We start from the raw sequence: 17,596 nt of genomic DNA, 5'->3' as shown, positions 1-17,596 counted from the left end.
GTTATACTCTTTTTACACCAAAAATATGGTAAAGGAGTCTACACATACTTGCAGGTTTTTTACACACAGGAAAGCCTGTTAAAAATGAGTAATAGACTTATTTCCCACTGCCAGTAGACGAGTATGCCTTTCTGTGTTATTTCTGGTGTGTCACGTTCAGTGTCACAAACACTCTAGAAAACAGGGTTAGTAAACAGTAGAAAGCAGCATGTGGCTGTAGACTCCTTTACCATTGCTGGAAGACCAGAGCAGTGTACCCGGCTCTGCATTAGACAATGGCACGTTCAATGTCATCGATGCAGTGGAAAACAGGTTATGAAACAGTAGAAAGCAGCATGGAGGCCAGTGAAAATGTTACGGTGGTTACTTGTTTTTGTATATTTCTCACTTATTCAGTCTTTCTTTCAAACTTGGTGCAAACTAATTTGGAAAGATGTTTGAATGCAGCATGGATGGAGATGAACAGTATTTTATCGGCAGTATGTCATTGCATCACACTGAAAAAGGGGCAAAATTATTGCATTCACCCAGATGTAATGTTTTTATCACTGCTGATGAGAGCTGGAGCTGAAAAATGCCTGTGACTGCAGCAGAGTCACTTGTCTTGTCTCTCCCATTAAAGGCAAAAGCCAGCTATTAGCAAGTGTTTGTGGGCTTTTGTCCAGTAAGAGAGGGGTTTAATTTTCAACCCCTTTCTGTCACAGTTGTCAGTAATTTCTGCAACTCTTTGTCATCTTAGCCACAAAGTCCATCTGTCTCTGTCCAAGCAGTGCTTGAACATTGTTCCAAATGATTTGACAGAGTTTGAGGGGCGTAATAAGTAGGGGATATAAAAAAGAAGTCTAATGGTAACATTTTCACTCTACATTTAAAAAAACCTGCATATATGCGCTTATTTCAGTGGGGGATGAGTACTAACGTATTGACATATGTGTCATGTTTCCATCACTACTGAAAACAGCTGGAGCTGATAAATACTACTGACTACTGCAGAGTCATTTGTCCCGGGAATGAAAGCCAATTGTAACCTTTCCCTCTAAAGACAAAAATCAGATGTTAGTGGTGTTTTTGTCCGGTGGGAAAGGGGCTTTAGTTTGGTAAAGTTGTTAATTAGCACTGTGATGGGCGATGGGAATGCCATCAGTTTTGGAGGTATTTGATCATAAACCAAAGTTTTGGGCAACTAAAAACTTTGACTTGAATAAAGGTCAGAGGATCACCATATTTGGTAGAATTCGTCGTCTGGGAACCATGAATGTCTCTACCAAATTTCATGGCAATCCATCCAGTAGTTACAAAGATATATCAGCCCAGACCACAGTGGTGGATTGACAAATATGGCCAGTCCTTGAGAGTGTGGACAAGTGGCAGCACTTCATCCCAGTCACTTCAGCTGGCAGTATTTGAGATCACTTTTACTCAGAGAACCTCCATGTTTCATCAAACTAAATATTTACTTTTTTGAATATCTTTAGGCTTGTTGGACAAAAAAACGTGTAGGTCAATAAAGACTCAATAATTCAAACAGTGCAGAGAAAGAACATAAATCAGAAGAGATGACTTTACCTGAGGCATTTTTGGGATAAATCTGTTGACGGCTGAATTTTACAGGTTTTACTGGGATTACTTTGGATTTTTCAGCTGCTTTGAATGCTAGCGTGGCTTGATAACACGGGCGGATTATGAGACAACGGGCTCCTGGGCACAGACATGCAGAAGGCCTGACAACCTCCTCCACACAGGAGCAAGACACACAGACTTTATAGTTGTTGAGCCTTTTTATGTTGTTGTTTTGTGACTCTTTGTAGTTGTTATACATTTCTGTGGTTTTGTGTCTCTTTGTGGTTGCCTTGTATCTCTTTGTAGCTGATTTAAGTCTCTTTGTGGTCATTTTGTGTGATTTTGTGGTTGTTTATTCCGTTTCGCAGTCGTTGTGAGTCTCTTTAGCCCCTGTACAGCTGTTTTGCATTTCTTTGTAGTTGTTTTCTGTCTCTTTCAGGTCCTTTTGTGTCTCTTTGTGGTTGTTTTTTGTTTCTTTGTGCTCTTCTGGTTTGGTAGGTGTCTCTTTGCGTGACATTTTGCTGGTGAAGTCCAGGGGGCCTATGCTTTGAGTAAACCATCCATGCGTGATAATCAAAGTATTTCATCAGCATGATAGCCAAATGTTTCTTTGATCTTCAAACAACATGTTTCTGTTTTTGTCACAGTGTGCAAATGGACCTCTTCTGAGTGATCCAGGTATTAAAGGGAAACTTCATTTTTCAACCTGGACCTTATTTTACCATGTTTCTGTGTCTAACTGAATAATGAGGACAAAAAAATTTAAAATTGGTCTGGTATTGACTGCAGCCAACAGTGGCGAAACAGGCTGCAATGTAACCACTCAGGGCATTTGTACACCTTGAATTTCTGTCCACTTAACATGCATGTTTTTTCCCAGGTTGCATTAAGTATGAACTGAAAGTCACTTTGACTGACATTCTCACACACAATGGAGATAAACGACAATTCAAACTAGACTAAAGCTGTCACATTCCAGTCATATTTGCCAGAAACACAGAGAGGGTCGGAGAGAATAGGAAGTAGATCACACTGACAATGTGTGGAAGTGTACATAACCTTAAAAAGCCCTTAAGGGGAGAACGAGACCTGTATGCTCTTATCAGACGGGGTGTCGTTCTACTCCAGCACCAGTGTGTGTGAGCATGTGTGTGTGCTGTTGCCATTGTACAAGTAACACATTAACCAATGACTCTGTTAATGAAGGACATGCAATCACTGATTCTCGCCTTTTTGGCAACGCACACACACACACTCACGCACACACACACACACACACACACACACACACACACACACACACACACACACACACACAGTATATGGAGATAGCCAGTTCAAAGTTTAGAGATGGAGAAATGTATTCTCTTGTCTAACAGGGTGTAATAAGATTGGAGTGAAGGCCATACACAGCCATAAATCTGTTTTAAAGGTGGAGGAGAGCATGATTCAGTGACCAAGATTACTTTATTACCAGTACACTATATCATACAAACACACTCTCTCTCTCACACACACACACACACACACACACACACACACACACACACACACACACATTAAGTCAAGTAAAGAGTTTATTTGTACAGCTCAAAACTACATATTGGCAGTGGTGGAAGAAATATTCAGATTGTTTACTTCAGTAAAAGTACTACGACTACAATATGAAATTACTCCACCACAGTTACAAGTCCTGCATTCAAAACCATACTTCAGCAAATTGTGTTCAACGTATGAAAAGTAAAAGTACTGGGTTGTAAAATGTTCCCTATAAGATCAACATATGTTTGTAGCATGTGTCCTGTTCATCTCAAACATTTAAAATCAACATATCTAGTAATACCGGGGTTTTCACTGGACAGCAAGGGGATGAAAACCTGTAATCTGAATCCTAACTAAAGCTGTCACGCAAATGTAGTGCAGTAAAAAGTAAAACATTTGCCTCTTAGATGTAGAGGAGAAGTATTGAAGCATTAAACAGAAATACAAATTAAAAGAATCTTGAACTTGAAGTGAAGTACAGTACTTAAGTAAATGTACTAAATTAATTTCCACCATGCATATGCTTCCCAAGGCAAGAAAAAGCCTATAGTCATCAGATTTGTGATTCGATTCTGACTTCAGTCCAAGTCATGTGACTCGAGTCTACACCTCTGACTTCTCCAATGAAGATGCATTTTATATCATTAGCTGTGTTTTATTTTATTGTCATTCACTATTTATTAATACAGCAGCATCCACTTATGGGTGCCTACAGGAGGAGTTATGGTTGTAGACAAACACTTGAATAGATTTAAGTTGAACACTTCAATCTGCTTACAAAAGTGAGCCCTCTCCGATGAGAAAGTTCTCACAGTTAGTAAAAAAATGAAAAACACAATCCAACAACATTACGATCATGATAATGAGAATAATACAAAAGTAATAAAGACACAAGTCATGCACTGAAGAATGCAGACAGCTGTGAAGATAGCCATCAGCGTGGTGTTAACGGAGACAGACAGAGAGACCTGGGGGAACTGGCCCGACTGGTCCAATATGAACCCACACACAACTATAAGAAGCTGCACACAAACAGCTTTGCAACGGCCACTGAGGCAGATAGGGGGGTGATAAAGTCTGAAGAAGAATCTGCCGCCTGGTTGCCAACCTAGCTGAGACAACCAGATACACACATTCACAGATATCAATGTCACATATAGTACGCTATAGATGTGCATGTTTACAGATACACAAAAAGAGATTGCATGGCGGGAAAATACAGCACGTCCCAGTGACAGCATTATATGTACAGATAGGGTTTTTTTCCATTATTTTGGGTTTAATCATTTAAATTTCAATGATTGAAACTTCCTATTACCTCATATTTTCTGTGCTGTAATCTTTAAAATTAGCAGTTATTGTTCAACAGACTTATCTTCATCACACTGTATTTGTTTGTGCAAGAAAAATAATAATACTGGCTGAGACGTTGCTATAAATGTTTATTCTAAGAAGGTTTCCACTTGGTATCACTCATACATGCGTGTCCACACACACAAACACACACACACACACACATACACACACACACGCTATACTGTGTGTCAGTTTCCACTTGGTATCAGGAGCCCTTCAAGCTGATAATTCTGTTTAGAAATGATTAAAATGTGGGTCATAGAAACTTACTACCTTGACATAAAAACATTCGTTATGTTTTGCAATGCATCAGCAGCAGTGACGCCCCCAGAAATGTTTCATAGCGGTGGCCAGATGGGGCCACTGAAAGTCTTGGGGCAGTACACCAAAAATTAAAGCCATAAATGAATTTCAGTAATTCTATTGCTGTTGTAGTGTACAGGCTAGTTGAAACAATAAGAAATCACATACTGATATACCCTGGTGTCTTATTTTACAGTTAATGTTACTAACTATCTAATGTGCATATAACAGTAGGCTACTGTTAACACTTTAAGTTCCTCAGCAATTCTGTTTTAATGTGTTATGTATCTGTACATGTTAGGTGATGAATTGTTCTTCAAATGGCTGGTTGTCTTTTCCTTACAGACAAATATACAGCATTCATTTAAAGGAGTTTATTGATTCTAAAGCACAAAAAAGTCACTGGGATCAAGCCTTTATTATTTTTATTTTGATGATGAGGTTTCGGCCTTTGGGCCCTCTTTGAGATTACTGTTGTATAACTGATCTTAAATGCATATGGAGCCAGAATGTGCGACACTTATTTTCTATAATCACTGCTAATTTCACTGTAACTAAGACTGAAACAAAATGAAAGATGAGCTAATTTTCATTTCCACAAAATAGAAATTGAAACTTCTAGAAAACTAGAACTAAATCTAGCATTCAAGAAATACATGTAATTACTGTAATGGCCTACTCCTCTGTTTCTGACACCTTACTAGCACTTTTTACTAGCACTTTTTTGATTAAAACAACATAAAACACATAAAGCTTCAGTATCAAAATAAAATATTTTTTTCAAATCCAGTAGAGGTGAAATTTGAAATGCAAAGACTTAAAAAACTGATCTAAACTGTTTATTCGAGCTCCTCAACCTCAACTGACCCCCAGTGTCTCAACAGAGGGAGCAAACACCACAGGGTGTCACACAGTTGTACATGAGCACACACAACTCACAGGTCAAGTGTGTGTGTGTGTGTGTGTGTGTGTGTGTGTGTGTGTGTGTGTGCGTGTGCGTAAAGGGACAGGCGGATTTACTGTAGGTCAGCTGATATTACTTGCAAAATTGCAGTTGTGCCCACGATTTAATCACCTTTGTCCATTATATTTGGTGAAGAGCGCGTTATTACTTGTTTAGTAGTAATAATAGTAAGTACAGGACTTGCAACTTGACTTAAGACTTTCCTGTTGAACTGCATTTGATCCAACAGGGAAAAGTACAGCTCTGTTTTGTTGCAACACTTCCTCATTCAAAGGGTCACCTCACATCCTGTAACTAGTGTCAACCAATCCCTGTGTCCCACTTATGATTAACAAAAATGACTCAGCACAAAACAAGAGCCTTTTTACCCTCCCACTGCACACACACGCACACACACGCACACACACACACACACACACACACACACACACACACACACACACACAGAGGATCTGACATTAAAGTCCTGCTTTTTTTTTTCTTCCATTCTGATGAAAGAAGTTTCCCCTTTTGCCTAGAATTTTGTCAGCTGACACTGCAGTCATGTGGCTTGTCACTAACCAATAGCAGCGCAGGAGCATTGTGTGTTTAGGTGCTACAATCACTGCCAAGGTCAAGGAGACGAGGAAGGAGAGAGAGAGAAAAAGAGAGAGAGATGGAGACAAGATTTGAAGGAGCTAAAGAGACTAAAGCACATTAGAAAGAGATACAGAGTCATCCTCATGACTTCTAACCACACTGACACCAGTCATTATCTGGTCAGTAACCAGTAACCATTGTAACGTCAACATGTGTGACTGTCCTCTCTCCCAACCCTGGGAAACAACACTGACCATCATGTGATAGAGTATAACCAGCATCAAGTTTAAATAAAGGAACTGAACAGAATGAGCAGATCTGAGATGACAACTGGAGAGGAAAATTCCATAATTTTTACGATTTCTTTTTTTTTTTTTTTTGGTTATGTGGAGTCCATTTAGACAACCTGAACAGTCCAGACAGTCTGACGGGTTGTAAACAAATCAGCTGTTAAATTCACACTTCAGCCACGATATGTAAATCTCTTTTTTTGAAAAGAAGGCAAAGGTGAACATTGACTATAGTGCCCACACTGTCTATTTCAAATCCAACTTAGACTGCAGTACATTTTACCTGTTGTATTTAAAGAGGGCATAGAGCCTGTCTCTTTAAGATCCCCTCTTGAAAAAGCCCTGCTTTGATTGGTCAGTGTTTCTGGGTCTTCCATATCTTAGGGTCTCTGCGCCATCATTGCAGCTAAGGAATGATATGATCCAAAGTCAGGGAGTAATTAACAACATCTGCAACTGAGTTTACATGTTTGCCTGATGTTAGCATGTAGGTACATGTATGTTAGCAGTGTTGCAGCTGGGTAAAGACTGTAACGGAGAATATCAGTACTTGTCTACTGTAAAAAATCGCCAGTAAAACTTTTAAATACAACTGGACATTTTCCAGAAGGACTCGAGTACACTCTAAAATCAAGGAGCAATTTATAACATTTGAGAGATTCAAGATTACATTTTTAGCAGATGACCATATAAGGAAATTCGACACAGTATGATGTCATCCTGAAACCAGAATGGAAAAAAACCTGTTGAAAACCAAGCATTCAGAACAGACTGAAGTCTGAGGTTTTTGCTTACTTTTATGTATGTTTACATCATTATTTGACACTTAGGTCAAGTTTAACCATCCTTCACTGTAACACCATATGAGCCACAAAATACAGAAAAGCATAAAAGGGCCCATTTTAATATAAACATGCATACATGCAGTTTTACAAAGCAGTTTGTAATGGACATATTTGTTTTGCCTCCAGTTCACCTGTCTCATCATGTGATGGCTCCTGCTGCTTGTACCAAAGCACTTCCTGTTAAAGCGGTGTCACTGCATTGTTGTCTTTCACCAGCAGTTGCCCAAACACACTGAAAGCTACCAGTGCACTAGTTTTAAAGTACACCTTTTGTTTACAATGGCGGAGCACGGACTAAAAATATCATAATGTGCGTCAAACTGCTTTGACGTCCCTACTCCGACCTTGTTTCCATTTCAGGGGGTCAAATAAGAATGCAGCGACCAATGCTGTTTTTCTGCAGCCACAGTTTGGGGAGCGCTAAACAGAAAAAAAGGTAAGGTTTTTTTTTCTCCCATATATTTTACTAAAGAAATAAAGTATCATAATAAAAGTATAAACTGCAGTTTTTAATATTACTCAAATAGAAATGTATAGAATATTAATGGGTATATCCGTAATATACAATAATGTTGCCTAAACAGTGACCTTTTCCCTAAGATACTGCTGGCTCTGTGGTGTTGGCATTTCAAATCTGATACCTGCAGTGTGCCACAGGAGCATCAATAAACAAGTGTCAAATGAGACGTGTCAGTGTTTGCTTTCAATGCGTTTGGGCCTTAAAGCTGTGAGTGAAATGTTACACTAATGAATACATGAATGATGGCCCAAACTACATAAATAAGAGCTTGGTTCTGCATGATATATTTTGGGGGCTTTTTCAAAGGAATTGAAAATATTTTAAAGTTTTATAAAGTATTTCACATATTTTTTTTCACTCCTAACACCACTATACACAATGGGCAATCTGTTCATTTTCAACACGGGTGACAGACCCACGCCCCCTAAATGAATTGATGATTGACTGATATGGTTTGTTTTCTGTGCCCTCAGGGATTTGGCTAAGTATGTTGTCTCTGAACATATGTTGAGAAGTACTGGTTTTTAACTGCCTGTGAGAAGGATGAACATGTAAGCGTATGTCAGTTCTTGATAAAAAGTTGTTTTCACTGTCTACTTTTCTCTCTTTAGAACACACCATATGAAATCATTTTTATTTGACTCACTCCTCCAACTGTGATCTTTCATATTGTCCCTCCCCTGTGTAGGTATCTCACATACTCAGTTCGCAATGCTCACCCTAAGGCAGATTTAATTGTCTGTGTAGCGTCACTTGACATGATTTAGCCTATGCAATTGGTCGGTGAGTTTACTGGTCGCTCAATCTCTGCTACAAATGCTGCACCAGTTGAAATAGATGGCGCCCCCCCTTGTCTCCTGTCAGATCACCTACTGACTATATCCATTGCTTTTTGTGGGTACACCTAAGTGCAAAATGTGCACAGTGGGGTGTCTACCAATCAGAAGGTCGTAGCTTCAACCCCCACTTTACATGTTGAATTGCCAGTTGGCAAGATACTGAACCCCAAATTGCTCCTAATTTTTCCATGTGAGTATATGAGAATGATTATCTGATGAGCAGGTGGCACCTTGTATGGTTGCCTCAGCCATCAGTGGATGAATGGATGAATGGTGCCTGTAGTGTAAAGTAATTTAAGTGGTTACTAAGACTAGAAAAGCTCGACATAAATGCAGTCTGTTTACCGTCAACATCCCAATTTGTATGATTCATTGTGTCTCTCTATTATGTCAGACGTTAATTGCAGCCATGAACACTTTTGTCCCTGGTAGGGCGATGCTTTGTGCAAAATAGTTTTCTTTTCAGCACACCCCGGCTATTTTTAAAACAAGGTACAACAAGCCTGAGTGTCTATATTACATCCTTGAAAGATATTCCCCTGCCAAATCTTTAATCCGACTCAGTTTTTTGAAAACAATTCACTCAAAGCTTTTGAATGACCCTTTCCCCCTGTGTGTAGCATCTCATTATTGCAATAAATGGCAGGATAATAATTCAGTAAGCAATAATAATAATAGGTCATGGAGTGTTGACTAGTAATAGTTGTAATATCACCTTCATCAACACCCATGTACAGACATATTATCTTCTGGCAATCTTAAACCTGCAATTTTCACCATTCCTGGTTTCCTGGAAAGGCGAATTGTTCCCGCGCACGCACACGCACACACACGCACACACATGCACACACACACACACACACACACACACACACACACACACACACACGCACACACATGCACACACACAGAACAACTAGGAAAGTGAGACCGGGAAGTAAAACAGGCAGATAAGAGCTAAATGAAAAGCTGGTGGAATTCAGCGTCAGCCAACTCCAGCTATTACGCCCCCCTAAATACAGATCCCTGAACATGCAATAGCTAAACTGCTAAACAGTGTCACGCGAAACAGGAGCTTTATGACAAGCCAAAAAAAATGATCCTGAGAAACTAAAACGTTGTAATCCACCTGTTCACCTGCTGAAACTTCTCATCAAACAAAAAGAAGGGAGGGAGAGGGAGTGTGAGAACATAAGAGAGAGAGAGAGAGAGAGAAGACGAAGGACACACTAAAAACAGTGTGTGTGTGTGTGTGTGTGTGTGTGTGTGTGTGTGTGTGTGTGTGTGGCCTGAGTATGGCTACTTCGTGTCAGTTTTGTGAATGGGTTCACAGAGTCAGTCTCAGCCCATGGAACATTCCATTCTGACAAGGCGGGGAGGGGGGCGCAGAGTAGGTGCATGTGTGTGTGTGCGTGTGCTTGCGTGTGTGTGTTCACGTGTGGGTGTTTTGGTTCCTATCACGAGATGCATTGTTGTTCTGGTAGTTTCTTGTCCACCAAACCCTCTCATTTCCACACACACAAACACACACCCCTCAACACCACTTGCCTTTGCCTGCCTTCTCTGCCAGAATCAAATCACCCACTGTTAACAAACACACACACACACACACACACACACACACACGCACCTTGCCTCTTGGCCTGCTGTCCAGACAACTGGCCCATTGTGTGTAGCAACAGGTATGCAGAGAAGAGCCTGTGTGAGCGTGAGGCAACTGGATGCTCTCTGCATGTTTGTGTGTGCAAGCAAGTAAATTGATAGGTTCACATTTTTAAAACAATACCAGCATGAACCACATGTACATTTACACAGTTATCAGCTGCTGGAGTTGTTCCTCCTGTCCATACATCTCCTCTTAAAGCAGTTTCAATAAAGTATCCATAAGGAAGAGGAAGAATCTCTTCACAGCCAGCATGGACAAGAGGAACAGTTACAGTAGTCAGCGATGCTTTTAATGTACATGTGGGCTTCTGAGTTGTCTTCAGTGTCTTCACTCGATCTAACCCTTAAAAACTGCCATCTAGCTGAAGAAGGCAAGAGGAGGAGGAGGAAACTAGCCGTGAAATGAAGCATGATAACAGCATTAGTGTACGAGCAGGTTGAAGGACAGAGGAGGGAAGGAGGGAGGAGAGGAGGGAGGGTTCAGCGGTGTCACCACACAGGAGGGGGTTGGAGGGGTTACGCAGGGGTCAAAGGTTGAGCGGGAGAAGGCGGGGGTGTAGGGAGAAAGGGGGGAAGGAGGAGGAGGAGTGTTGATCCAGCCTTCACAGTGAGTGGATGCCACCTGTTTACACACTCAACAGCGTGCATCCTTCCTGCCACGTTTCTCAGAGGAGAGGCAGTTGCACAATGTCTCAGATCATTGTGTTTAGGAAAGTACGAGTAAGTAAGAGTGCGTTTGGTCACACAGGTCTGGTTCTATTAATCCATGCACATAGTATGGATTTCATTTGACCTGGTTTTGAAATGTCTGAGACTTCTGCCTCCTCCCCAACACAGTCTATGTGAATAACTAATTACATTTAATACTGTCCCTGTTACTCTGGATAATCACTGTGAACGGAACTACTGTCAACTGAAGAAATAGTCCCAGTGACAACAGTCTGCCCAACCCTGTCTCCAAGATATTAATACTATTAAAAAAAAAAAACTTGAACAAATTACAGACGGTCCTCGACAGAAAACAGACAGCATTGGTCATCTTTTCAAAACAACCTATGCGTCTTGTGTCTACCAGTTGAGGACTTCCTGTGGTCTTGTGGTGAGTTAATAATGACTGTCAGGAGCAATGGCAGAAATACCCTGACGTTGTCAAACCAACACAAAACCTCTAAGATGGGAGTTTGGGTTGGTGGTTTGGTGAAAAAAGTGTAAGACGCTGACACAGAAAACTGGTGGTGGCATCTTGTTTGCAACTAATCACTTTTGTCAGGGTTTTTCACCTTAACAGAACTAAACCTTGAACATAAAGGTGGCAGATCAGACAACAACAATATGAACAGCTATGGAGGACTTACAAAGTTAGAAGGCATGGCAAAACAAAACCAAAACCATCATTTGTAATCCAGCTAACCTAACTAGAATTTAAAAAAGAATAAATAAGTACACAGAATATGTGAAAATATAAACAGACATTTTTTTTAAATACATTTTTAAAAATGGGTAAATATAAATAGAAATAAATAAAAGAATAAATACGTTGATAAAAAAAATGTGGAAATGAATAAATTAAAAATATAGTAAATCAAAATAAGTGGAAATATAAAAAGCAAATTTATATAATAGCTATTTAAAGAGAAATACATAAAATAATTAATGAATGATAATAGAAAGAAAAATGACCAAATAGAAAAAGCATGATAATAACAATAATTATTATTTTTATTAGTAGTAGTAGTGGTATTTATTTATTTTCACATTTATTTTTCATAATTATTCTTTTATATTTTATTTGTCTTTATATTTTCACATTTATTTATTCTTTTATATATTTCTCTTTATATTTCTAGATTTTTTTTATTTACTGATTTATTCTTTTACTTATTTATCTTAACTTTTTTTTATTCTTTTTTCAGATTTATTCTTTTTTTATGGCTGTTCTGTCCCTCCATGACATTTTTTTCCTTTACATCGTTTCCTCTGTAAAATATTCTTACAACTTCCGTCCGTCTTGCTTCTTGTATCCAACTTTTCAAAAAAATTTTATTAATATTTTTTACTCTTTGCTTTGAAAGAACAGCACCAAATATTAAATTACAGTGCAAAGTATCTGCTGGTTTCTACCTGTCTGTGCCACCCTAATTTTGACCTGTTTCGACTTCGCCCTCGTCTCGCTGCTGTCCAGTGATTGGCCGGATCAGAGGGGAGCTAAAGAGGGAGGTGGAGGGGGGTCGACAGAGGGGGAAGAATGTGGCCATTGTGCTTTCCAGGTATGTGTGTTTGTGACAAACAGAAAGAGAGAGGAGAGAGAGGGTGATCAGATCTTGTTACAGGTGTTTCATAAACAACACAATAGAGCTAACAGGCTCTCTCTCTCTCTCTCTCTCTCTCTGTATTCTGCAGCTTTAGATTTCTGCTTTAGTGTCGGTGGATTAGACTCATGGCTTTGTCACACACACACACGCACTTCCCCATCATGAGCATGAGATGATCATGTGATGGTCACGTGACACAACCATATACTATGTGCCTACGTGTTTGTGTGTATATCATTCAAGCCATTTCAGCCGTTTCTCTTCCTTATACTGTACTTGAGGTTTGCTGAATAATTATTTCCCATCACCTTCCTGCTTTTAAGAATCCCTCCAACCTTTGTCTCAGGTTAAAAAAAAACAAACACAATCTTTTATTTTTCTTCCTGTTGCCTGTTGTTTCTGCTCCTGTTGTGTGTCTTCCTGAAACTAGAGTGGGCCCAAACACGATACCACTAAGGTCACACTAGGAAAAAAAAAAAAAAAGTGTAAATATAAATTCCTGTCTCGGGCGACTGTTTGTCCCTTTTTAGCAGTTGTGGAATGTGATACAGTGGGTTGAGAGATAAGTATCATTCCGAAAAATGGTTCACCTCTTGAACCCTCTTGCACAATCTGTAATGAGCGCACAGCCGCTGTCTGAGAGACAGACAGAGAGACAGAGAGACAGACAGACAGACAGACAGACAGACAGACAGGTCTATTTGAATAACTACCATAAACTAATCATTTAACAGCTATCTATTTTTGGTTTTGGTTTTGCATGAGCTAGTTTGAAGAACCTGTGTGTCATCACTTCATCAGGTCTGACCAGCACTTTTACACACACACGCACACACACACACACACACACACACACACACACACCCTTCACACACACCTTAAACATGTGGAAGTATTTTCAGTATTCACAAGGAAGCCGGTCGTCTGTTGAGATGAAAGACACACGTACATGCACGTACGCTAACTGACAAAGGAGTGTGTTGCAGGTGTCACTCTGCACCTCCCTGTTCTTCATCTCCACAGGTGATTTTCAGGAAACAGTAACTTAGTAAGTGAAACTTTTCTCTCCACCACCTCTAACCTGTCAGCATCAGTTTACATCTACAAAAATTAGGCCCTTAGTTAATTTCATACTAATTATTGTCCAATTGTCCAAGCTTCACGTCTCATTTTGTATTTTTAAAATTTTGTAAATTTGTTAGATCAAAAAAAAAACCTTACAAATAAAATTTTTGACAAAAATTTAGCTCTTCAATTTAAATCATTTTTTATAGTAAATCACTTTTTTCTACCACAAATCAAAAAGTACTAAAACTTTAAAATATTGTCAAAAAACAACGCATATCATAACACAATGGCTTTGGATGTCATGTTATACTGTATATGTTATACACACATAACAACTCAAATCATAAGAGGTCCGCCAACTACATTAAAAGAAATGACCTTTTTGTAAATGTGATCTAATGATCTCAAAGATTTTATAAACTGCAGTCTGGGCTGAGTGTCAGAGAGAAGGCTGCTCTATTACACTCACACTCATACAGACACACACACACTATAACTTCACACACGTACAATATATCTATGCACAGGCAAGGGCACTCACACATGTGTATGCTCACACAACAAAATCTCGTTTGTACAACAACAGGACACCCAAGGCTGACTGGCGCCCTGCTCAACCAGTTTCTGACACACACACACACACACACACACACACACACACACACACAAACAGGACGGCTCGACAAGACAGCAACTGATCACACACACATAAATCCCCACACAAATAAACATCGAGTCCCTGTCCCATAACCTTGTAATGAAGGTTATAACAGTCAGCTGGGTCAGTGTGAACACTGGACCAGCTGAAGAAATGTCCTTCCAGATACCCACTGTGTGTGTGTGTCTGTGTGTGTGTTCTTAGTTCTCCAGGTGAGAAAACACACCATGTCCCTTAACTTAGCAGCCAAACTGATGGAAGATGAAAGCGAGGAACAGACAGAAAGGAAAAGAAAAAGAAACACATGACGGGTTCCCGGCCAACCTGTAGGATGATGGGACGTGTAATCACAGTGCCGTCGTTTTGGTTCTTCTGCCACCGTTCAAAAGCAATGATCCAGCTTGTCACTTTCTCATCTTCTCTTCCTCCTTCTCTCCTCCTTTTGCTCTGTCTGTCAGGTTCTCTCCGGCCTCTTGTTTGCTGTCAAGGCGCCTCCTGTCTTCAATGACAGGTCCCCCAGAGAAGAATCAGAAGAGATCTCAGACACAACTAACAAAATCTCAGACACATCTACCAAACACACACACACTGAGAACGAGAGAGAGGACAAGTCAGAGTTTCTGTTCTCCTTTTGGTGTTTTTTTGGATTCTGACTCAGATCCTCTCTGTTTGTCCTCTCCTCTGCTCCAGTCACGACAGCGCTCGTAGACGCAACAGCAGGAGGCAGAAGAGGGGAGGGAGCACACAAGGTCTTGAAGTGGAGGAGAGAGAGAGGGAAGGTGGCGGAGTTGAAGGAAAGAGGGAGGGAGGGAGAGATGGAGGGAGGAATGGCAGTGGTAATTAGTGAGTCTGTACCTGACTCTCACTGACATAAGCCCCACATTCCTGGGAAGGGGGGAGAGAGGGAGGAGAAAAGAAAGGAAAAAGTTCCAAACACACACCAACACGTTAATGATCCCAGGAAACTCATCAGAGAATACACTATCCACCTGAAAACAAACACAAATCTATCTTCTCTTACAGCACAGCATCGCGGACGCAGAGCTCAAGTCAGAGGTTGCATGATCTTGAATGAAGGTCCAAAACTCTCCAAAGACTTCCTCGCAAAGTGTTTAGCCTTCTCTTCCGTCTCTTTCTCTCTGTCCGTCCCTCTCTCTCTCTCGATCATGTGTGTGGTGTACACACTGCCGCCTCCTAAAACTCACCAAACCTGAATCTGACTGCCCAAACCCCCAACACACCTCCCTCCCTCCTTTCCTCCTATCATTCCGGATGGGAAATGCTATCCTCCTGTGGCCTGGCCAATCTGTGTGTTAGTGTGTGTGCAGCCAGACCTGAATCATTTCAGCCAGAGCAGCATTCCTGTAAAGGAGTATCCTGCACACCTAGTTCAAAACCTCACACACCACATGATCATTCCCATCCGCCACATGCTTATTACCGATGATCACACACACATCGACCTTTCACTCATTCACAAATGCATGTGCCCACCCCCGAAGTCATGATGACAAGCTGTCTTTATGTTACACCGTTCACACCCTTGACGTACGCAGGTGCCTCTGTAATGACAACTTTCACTAATAACAACTGGCTCACACCCGATTTTCATTCCTCAAACAGTCAGTCAGCGTGAGTGTGACACAGACAGGCCTGAAATGTGAAACTTGAACTGAAAGTAAAACAGTGGAAGATAACCCAAACACAACCGGCTCAACTGCTGTTTCTTATTCTCCTCCTTCATACCTCCCACGCACTCTTAATTCTCTTTTATTTCTGACAATTTCATACTTGTTTGATCACGCAGAGCAGTTTCAACACTACCAGGCCTCCTGCATTCACCTCTCATTCAGAGTGTGTGTGTGTGTGTGTGTGTGTATGTGTGTGTGTTTGCCTACCTGGATTCCTTGCAGAATTCGACGTGGGCGGGACCAGGCACTTCCTCCTTCCGGATCTCAGGTGCGTGGCGAGTGCGACGTCTTCATGACAGCAAGTTGTCATGGAGACAGAGAGCAAGTTAGAGAGCTGTACTGAGCAGTAACAACAACGGTCAGCCAACTGACAGACTGAGGACAGAAGAGAGAAGTGAGGAAGCTGGATTTCTGTTTAGAGTAACAACACACACACACACACACACACACACACACACACACGAATACATTCAGATAAAGTCCCCCCCCCACACACACACACACATACACGCACAGTAGGGAACTTGCGAGTGTGTGTGTGTATAGGAAACTGAGATTGAGTCAGACGTGCTCACACAGAGAAATAACGTTTCAACACAGCGGCTGAACTCCGGGCTGGGAGGAGGCAGGAGCCGTTGGACGTGTTGCTTAATATGTTTCACTTTAATGCTTACTTAACACAAGTTGAATGAAGTGTGCAAATACAGAAGCATTCATAACACTGAGTTCAGTTTTCAGATCTGTAATGTTGCAGGTAGGCTAAAGAGTTTACAGCTGAAGTTGATAAAAGTTTTCTTACTTCAGGTGGAAGCAGTGAAGTGGTTTATCGGTGTTTAGTCATCATTATTTGATTACAGAGTAACAGTGTGTTGGCAGATAAAGTCTATTTACATGTGCAGGACAAAAACACTCAGTGTCTTTCTGTATTTTAGCTACAACAGATCACATCCACTCATGTCGACAACTATCCAAATCACACCAAAGTGTTTTAGTCCCAACTCCACCATTCATAACTCCTCAATCATTTTCTCACAGTATGAAAATCTGCTTGTAGAGACTTGCTCGGGTTAGGTAATCCATCACTGTGACTTTAAGTCACATTATTCCTACATGTTTATACAGTGCAGTACTAATTTACTGACAGTATAATAACTTTGACATGTGATGAATGGAAGTATCTCAAAGGCTTTGGCAACAGTTATCAGCAGTTTAAAATAAATGGGACTTGTATGAACCTCTGTGTGGTCCTTTAACATCTGGTGAAATGGCTCAATAAAAACATTTATACAGTAATGTAAGAGGTTTGTTGAATATTTGGTCCCAGTCTCATTTTGGAGCTTACTTGGAATGAAAAACCTTTAGATAAACTGAAAATTATATCACATTACATTGCACAGGTGTCAG

At 40.5% G+C, this 17,596-nt stretch overlaps 1 protein-coding gene across 4 annotated transcripts in view; it reads right to left on the bottom strand.

Moving 5' to 3' along the window:
• rbm47 (RNA binding motif protein 47) overlaps nt 1-16,575 on the bottom strand; it is a 39,383-nt gene extending 22,808 nt beyond the window's left edge. Inside the window, exons 1-2 of one of the 4 annotated variants that reach the window (XM_049572606.1) lie at nt 16,400-16,575; nt 14,826-15,000 (exon numbers count right to left, since the gene is read on the bottom strand). The gene's annotated coding sequence lies outside the window, so the exon portion shown is untranslated. Of the gene's footprint in view, nt 1-14,825; nt 15,001-15,522; nt 15,679-16,399 lie in introns of those variants that run through there. The other 3 variants (XM_049572605.1, XM_049572607.1, XM_049572610.1) reach the window with 3 other exon arrangements.
• Between the last annotated feature and the right edge of the window lie 1,021 nt (nt 16,576-17,596).

Source organism: Epinephelus fuscoguttatus, linkage group LG3 (assembly GCF_011397635.1).
Source record: "Epinephelus fuscoguttatus linkage group LG3, E.fuscoguttatus.final_Chr_v1".
Lineage (NCBI taxonomy): Eukaryota > Metazoa > Chordata > Actinopteri > Perciformes > Serranidae > Epinephelus > Epinephelus fuscoguttatus.
The sequence above is the reverse complement of the archived record's forward strand: the minus strand, read 5'-3'. Positions and strand labels throughout refer to the sequence as shown.